We start from the raw sequence: 8,399 nt of genomic DNA, 5'->3' as shown, positions 1-8,399 counted from the left end.
GACTTTGAAATCCAAACAAAGACAGAAATGTACACGAGTGATTCTGCAGCGCACAGTGGGTCCTGTAGGTATGGTACCTTTACTTATCCCCACACGATTACGTATTTGGAAGGGCCAGAACATATCACAGGCTGAAAAATGTTTATTTATGCATTTGGTTCACTTTGACCTTATAGTGCCCTGTTATCTGTAGCCATTCATCCCATTCAGTTCATTTTTACCACTTCAACCTCCATTCGTCTCAGGAAGCGATGATCTATGTGAAAAAATACAAACATAGTGGGAGTACAAGAGGTGTTAACCTTAAACATCGGCTCACCTGTGCAGATGTTTGGACAAATTAGTAGTTGCATAGCAGTGATTTAGTCTCATAACCTCCTTTCTATTTTTACACAAGTATAAAATAGGCTGTACAGTGGCATGATTTGATTTGGTCGTCTGCTCCAAAAAAGATCCTGTATTTCTGAACGTTTACACTTCAAATTCACAGCTTTCTTTCCTGGAAAATTTGGAGCGTTGCTTTCTGAAAGTTCATAGACAAATCGCTGCTAAAGAAAAAAAAAAAAAAAGATGTGGCAGACCGTCTGCCACTGACCTGTTCACCTCAACAGCTATTGTAGGATGTGCTGACTTACAAATAAGCAAAAAAAGAAGTAAAAAAAAAAAATCAGAGGAATAACAGAAAATAAAATAAAGAGTGTTTTGACAGTTTTCTCCTGTAAAATTTTGATCCGTGAAGTCGTGTGGTCGAAACGATACCTCGGTCCTGCTCTGTCGGAGTGGTTTCCAGATTCTTAAGCATGTGGTTATTAAGAGACAATGACTCATTATCCAACCTGACTTCAGTTATTTTATTATGAATATATTTATCACGGGCAGTTTCTCATTACTTAAAAGGACGTAGGCTTTTAAGAAGCCTGGGTATGCAAATTGAGGTCACAGACACCTGTCAGGGAACAAAAAAGGAGATTAATATATTATTTAGCCTCTTGGTTTATAACCAGTGCTACTGGAAAGTGGAGAAAGGTGCAATATTGACGATAATCAGTAAAGGTGTGCTTACTGAAGTTACTTTGGTCAGACTTGCTGAGGCGTTTTAAGGCAAAAAGGGGGGCGTACTTTACCACAAACCCCTCCTGTAGTGACTGTCAAGCTGTAAAAAGAGACGATATCCCATGCGACATTGTAGCCAATTTCAATGTTGTCGTTTGTTGTGAATACTGATCTGTATCGCTAACCTCATAACCGAGGCACTTTCCTGTACTGGGATCAGTCATCTGTCGTGATAAAAGGAAATGGGACCTGGCAGAAATATGAGACTTAATGTTGCACGTACATTTTTTAAAAAAACATTTTTTGGAGTTCATTTTGTGAAGGAATTGTTCTGTGAGTATTCTCGGCTTTTTGTAAGTTAAAATGAGCACGTTGAGCTCAAATGCATCCATTACTGACTGTCGAATGAGTGCAGCGGTATTTGAGGCAACCCAAGACGTCCATATGGCTTTACCGGATGAAGTGAGAGTGCGTGGGCTGCTCGCTCGCTCGCTCGCCTCGGACAAAAGAAAAAAAACTCCTCCTTCCATATTTCCCCCCTCTGACCTCAGCTGTTTCAAAACCTCTCTCTATCTGTCTCTCTCTTCCTTTCTCTCATCTCCACATTCCTCATTGATATCACGTCTGAAAACACACTGTTTGAAAAGAAGCAAGAGACAATCTTTGAAAAAGATGTAATCGCATCACAGTTTACTCTCCCAGCTTTCTGCTATGGTGTGTATGTGTGTGTGTGCGTGTGGTGCGTGTGCGTGTGTGTGTGTGTGTGTGTGTGTGTGTGTGTGTGTGTGTGTGTGTGTGTGTGTATGTGGTCTGAGGGCACACAGAGTACTCAAACCAGATCTAGAGCACACTCTCACAACAGATGGTGAGTCACTCAGCACAAACGCAGTCGTCTAAGTGTGTGTGTGTGTGTGTGTGTGTGTGTGTGTGTGTGTGTATGTGTGTGTGTTTTCTTTATCCTTTTGTTTATTTGACGTTTGTTAAGATATTTCTGATGTGTGTGTGTGTGTGTGTGTGTGTGTGTGTGTGTGTGTGTAAGTGAAGTGACCCTGTTTGTACAACATCAGTCTGTGAAGATTTAATTCAGATAGGCTAAAACATTCCAAACTAGGACAATGACTCTTCAAGCAGCCGACCTGGCTCGCACCTTATTGATTTGTCTCAAAGTCTAGAGAGATATATTTCTGTATTTTATCACAAATCTTATCAAAAATCTATCAGTTATGTATCACGAATCACTCTACTTCAGTGCCATTCATACATTTTGCAGCTCATCCCACTTTACCAGGCCAGTCTAGAGTTGGATTTACAAACGCGCCATATAATATAATATGAACCATTTTACTTTTTTTAAATTTTTATTCCTGGCTGCATTTACATTTACATTTTTCAAGTGTAAACTCTATTATCTATTGCAAGTTTTGGAAGCACTTTATAGCTCAGGATTAAGGTAAGATAACACAAGTGATATGTGAGTGTGTCTTTACCTCATTTGGGATATCAGCTTCAGTTTTAAAAAAAAAAGAAGAAAAAAAACCTGTTACGGATGGATCGTAAGACAGTTTGGGACAGTTTGACACGACTTTTAACTTTTAACAGAGACTTTTAAAAAATAGCAAGCGGCTCCTTTCTTTGTTTTTGTTTATTTGTGGAACTCATCCGTTTTTTTGGCATGGTCCACCCGGGTTCAAACAGACGTAATCATAGATGTACGTGGGACCTGAACGAGTCCTCACACATGTCTTCCTCGTCTCCTCCTCCTCTTCCTCCTCCTCCTCTGACCTCCTTGTTTACTGTTTGTAGCCATAGCAACAGTCACACACACACACACAAAAAAACATCCTTACTCAGTGATGTTAATCCTCGTCTCATTTTCACACATACCCCCTCTCCTCGTCCCTACCTCCCAAAAAAAACCAACCATTTGCTTGCAGATTTGTAAAACGTCTTAAGTCTACGCTGAGCAACGTTTTCGGTGTGCTGGAGTTAACTGTGATCAATGACAACCACTTGTTGTCATGTTGTTGTTGTTTTTTTGTTGTTTTTTTTTGTTGTTTTTTTTTCTAATAATGCCCAATGGATTTTTTCTCTTTGTATTGACTGGAAAATGTAATCTATTGGTGTTGATTAAAAATGCCCTGGTAGCTTGTGGATTGCTAAAGTGGTCAGATAAATGTACTGTATAGCTGTACAAAGAGTGATAAAAAAAAGATGTTTTCAACATTTTTTTTCTTTTTTCTTTTTTCTGTGGGTACAGCACTGTTTAAAAAAAAGAAAAAAAAGAAAATCAAAGTGGTTTTATCCCTTGCCTGTTTTAACTTATCATTTGGTGGTGGTCTTCTATTGTTATTTATATTATTTCAATTGTTGCCTCTCCTGCACTGATAAGAGACTGTAGCTCTGTGCAGGGGCTCGTACTGTATACCTGTGTGAAGCTTTGTATTTTTCCCCTCTGGTTTTGGACTCAGTGAAAGTGTGATGTTTACATGTACAGTTTTTCAGAATACATTTTTTTGGTTTTTGCATTATGTTTCAAGATATATTTTTGTTTTTCTCACCTATCTTCCCCCCTTAATCTGTGTACATTTGCCCAGATATTTTCCTTTTTGTTGTTTCATTGCATCGGACGTGACCTCTTTGACTTCTCGGGTCACGTGGTCACAGTGTGCCGTGACAACTGGTTGTGGTCGGCTGGGCGTTGTGGTGGCTTCCAGCATTTTGACATGTTAGTTAAAAAAAAAAAAAAAAAAAGGGAGCTTCACAACTTCTCAAAGTGGACCAGCAAAGATTTATCAAAGGATCGAGACGACTTTAATCAACTGTTTTAAAAATACTATTGTGGCCTAGCGATAAGCGGCGGGGTTATTATACTACAGTTATTGTACTACAGTAAGTGCTCAGATTATTTTAGCGTCCCGGCCGTGTTGTCAGGGAAAACTCCTTGTCCTTAACCCGACTGGTGCCCTGAAAGGTACACTTTGACCTGTTGTAATATCTCCTCGGTAACATAAAAGCCATTCCCCTCTCCTGGCCTTTTAAGGGGAACCCATAAACCTCAGGAAATACTGAAACTCCAAGTTTAGTTTTTATCCACTGATTTCTTCTGAAACGAGATTTAAATCTCTAACGAAAAACCATTAACATTTATATGAGATGTCTATTGTTTTGTACATTTATCATTGTGATTTAAAAGTGGAGCTTTTTCCAGTACCTGTGACTTAATATTTTGATTTTTTTGGAGTGTTTATAGGTATGGATATTTATTATTATATGTGGAACTACAAAAAGACAAAAGAAAAGGTTGACCCTGTTTCATTTGTATGTTTCATGCAAAACTGTCCAGGTGAGATTCTCTCAGCCTCTTACATATCACTAATGAGGGACCTGTGTTTGTTTGGAAATAGCGCTTTTTCAGTGTTGCATCAACGCTATGGAAAAAAAAAAGTAAAAAAAGAAAAAAACAACAACAGTGGTTTACCAACAGCAGAGTTGCAAGGCTCTCCTCTTCTCCTGAGATGTCAGTAAATTCAATAAAATAGTGCGATGAGCTATCAAACTAAGACTTCGCTCTCTGGTTTCTTTTTTTGTTCTTCTTTCTGTCGACTATACATTACAGTGATCAAAACACAGTCCTACACATATTTAAAGGATAGGTTCATGCAGATATCTGCCACATTTACAGCCTTTTTAGCATCAAATTCCCTCTTTGTTTTCCCTGTTGAGCAGCAGTGGAAGTATAGAAACAAAATGAGGGACTTTGGCACTAAAAAGACTGTAATGTTGAAAGATATCTACTTAATTTGACTCATTTGGATGGCTGAAGCTTCATGTTTGCTTCAGATAAACTTTTAAATGCACAGAAGAAGGACTTTGGATTCTTTCCCCCATCACTTATATTGTAAGTTCATTATAAAGGTATCTTCTAATGGTCAGGAGGAATGATTACAGCAAGAAAAACACATTCCAATATTCATTTGGGTTCCTGGCTGTTGTTTTAATTGTGAACTCGTCCTTTAATGTATAATGATGAGTGTAAGGTCCTCCACCACAAGAGAGCAGCAGAGTTACAGAAAGCTCAGAGAGAGATGATGCAAAGTCATCTAGGTGCAGAGGTGACAGACAGTGGGAATACAAGCTGCTGGTCACACAAACAGGAAGAGCTATTGAAGTTATTACATTAATATGTATTTAACAAGGCTAAAGCTGTGTCCAAAAAATACTGCATACTAATTGTATACACAAAATATGCTATTCTAATATATTTTATATTTACAAGAAATCAACACATTGCATTGTGGGAGAATAGTAAACATCAACAGCACACTCAAAAATCAGCAGCTTCTTGCATGCAACTGTTATGAGTATAATTAATTTAGTCACTTTTCTAGCATACAATACATCTTCAAACCTGCTTAGAATTAATGTTTAGTTTGAAAGAGTCTGCAGCCGTGACAGCAGCTCTCTGAGAAATTACTCTAAAGCGATTATTCTTACAGGCAAATAATCAATGTAGTCACTATTTAAGCAACACATGCAGAAGATTTGATGCTTTTATCTTCTCAGATGTGAAGATTCAATGCCATATAAGTCATATATGATAGCAAACTGGAAATATTTGTTGACTCTTTGTACAAAATAAAGAATCCGAAGGCCTCACCTTTGATTCAGGCTAATTCTAAACATAGAAGTCATTTTTTAATACCTTATATTTTATAGACCCATAAGAGTGATTGATAATTAAATTGACAGAGTAATCGACCATGAAGATAATTGCAGCCTTATCACAATACTAAAATACAGATTTTTAGCAGGTATAATGTTTATCATCATTATCATAGTTTAGCATATTAGCATGCTAATGTTTGAAGGGGATATTTGATCCAAATATCATGAAAATTCATCCAGAAGTTGTTGTGACATTTCACTCAGAACCTCAGGGTGATGTTAGAGGTGAAGTCAGGAGATCGAGTCATTAGTAAACACCATTAATGTCTGTAAAAGATAGATGGTGCCAATCCACCCACTAGATGTTGAGATATTTTCCTAGATGGGTGCAAACTTTGATCTGCTCAATAATAAGTCAGATGATCATCAAAGAGGTTTTGAATCCATTAAATAGTTGTTTAGTTATTTCAGTCTGAACCAAGCTGTCAGACTTACATTGAACAGTTTTATTGTAAGAATAAAACCTGATAAAAAGTGAAAAATTATAAAAACAATAGAAATGTACATTACAGAACATTACAAGTTCTGTGAACATATCATACATTATTTACCTTTAAAGTGAGTATTCAGTGTTAATATATCATTGTGAGGCTGTTGTTTGTATTTTTTTCTTGATTGCACAAACCCTGATATATGATCTTTAATATTTTTAGCATAGTTTTTTTGTTTCATGTAGTCTCATCTAGTCTTACATCTGGACTTATCTTACATGGTTTATGATTTCAGAACAGCAGTTTGGCTGCTCATGCACATGTCTGGCAAAGATTCAGATCCAGCTTCACAAACAAGAGTCTCATGTGAAAATGAACGCTGTGTTCCACCAGACTAAAGTCAATATTTTCACACGACAAAAACACAGCAATGACCTCATTATTATCTTGTTTTTCTGCAGATTTTATTTTGCTACTAATGCAGTTTCTGACACAGTTCCAAGTACTGTTTGATAAAACCTGTAAAAATGCAGATTACAGAAAAAACTATTAAAAGAACTCAGTGCCTGTTAATGTTGAATTATCAATATATATATATATATATATATATATATATATTTATCATATATATATATATTTATTAAATATCATATATGTTAGATTATTAGATTATTGCTGATGCACTAATGTGTATGCACATTTTAATGGTGGTCAAGCTTAATTTGAACAATTAAGCTTGAATTAATTGCTCAAACTGCTGAGTCACTGCATAAAACAATGTATCATATTTTATAGGATGATATTTAAATCCTTCACTTGAGTAATACCACAATGTAAAAACATGTAATTTCATGTAAAAATGTATTAACTATAGGCAGAAAAATGGCCCCTGTGAGTGTATTATATATATCATTGTATTATCATTATTATTATTATTATTATTAAGAATGCATGAATGCATTTTGGTCAAGATGTAGCTAATTTTAACTAATTTATATTATTCTGGTGGGTATTAATAGATCTAAAATTTGTATAGGTACAAAACTTTAAGTAAATTTACATTTTACCACTTCAGAACATCTTTTTAAGCTTTTTTTTTTTTTTTTAGAGAAAAGAAGCCATGAAGGGTCCAATAATTTGCACACAAATATACAGAATATAATAATCATTTAAAAATGTATTTAATGTGTATTTACACTTAATTATCTTATGTTTAACAAGCTAATTATTTACTCTTCTATAGATGTTTAAACATGACTTCAGGTTGTCGAATGTATAACAGAAACAAAGACAAAGGTAATAAATTAACTAAAGTCATCGCAGAACTTAAACAAATCTTCACCTGCACTATGTGTGATAAACATACTAATACAGATTCAACTTTCGGTTCAGATTCAAATGTGATTCACTCATAGAAACACAAATAACCAGCAGCGGCCTGTTGAGTTATCCAACAATGGCGTTACAATTGTCATGGTGAGATTTTGACAGCGTGTAACTTTCTGTGTTGACACTGAAAGACCCCTCGGTGACACGTGGACTCACACAGGCTCAGTGCTTCACGTTCTCAGCTCATGCTGCTGATCAAATATAGTCCTAAAACAGGATGTCACCCGACCCCCTGCAAACCCATACATCTGTGGTACGAACCCTTTTGAACCCATGAAAGGACAAACATTAAATTATACACTGAATCAATGTGTCTGCTTATACTGAGAATTTATCTTTCCACTTATCTTGTGTGTGTGCAGTATCAACTTTGTGTCCGGGGATGTTTCCTCGGCAACACTGACTGATGGGCCAGATGCTTTTGCCCCAGATTCCTCATTTATCTTTGTGCCAGTGGACGTATATATGAGTGCCTCGTGTGGCCGTGCCAGCATTTTCCACACAGGCTACATACAGCAGATCAGGTTGTAAAAAAAGACTCTGACCCAAGAGCCCAGTTTCAATAAGCATCACAAATCATTTCATTCAACTCTACATCATGAAAACCAAACCTCAGTATGACCCAGCACTTATTTTATAATGTATTTCTTTAAGGGTGCATCCACAAAGAAACAGCAATTTACTTCATTCACAAAATAATTAATAACATTTAATCTAATTTATTAGGGTCTCTGTTAGCTTCATTAAAACAGAAGCTATTTTTCCAGCGGCACATTAACAGACATTAAAATCACATCCCAA

This window comes from Scomber scombrus, chromosome 10 (genome assembly GCF_963691925.1).
Source record: "Scomber scombrus chromosome 10, fScoSco1.1, whole genome shotgun sequence".
Classification (NCBI taxonomy): domain Eukaryota; kingdom Metazoa; phylum Chordata; class Actinopteri; order Scombriformes; family Scombridae; genus Scomber; species Scomber scombrus.
This window is presented reverse-complemented; position numbering follows the sequence as displayed.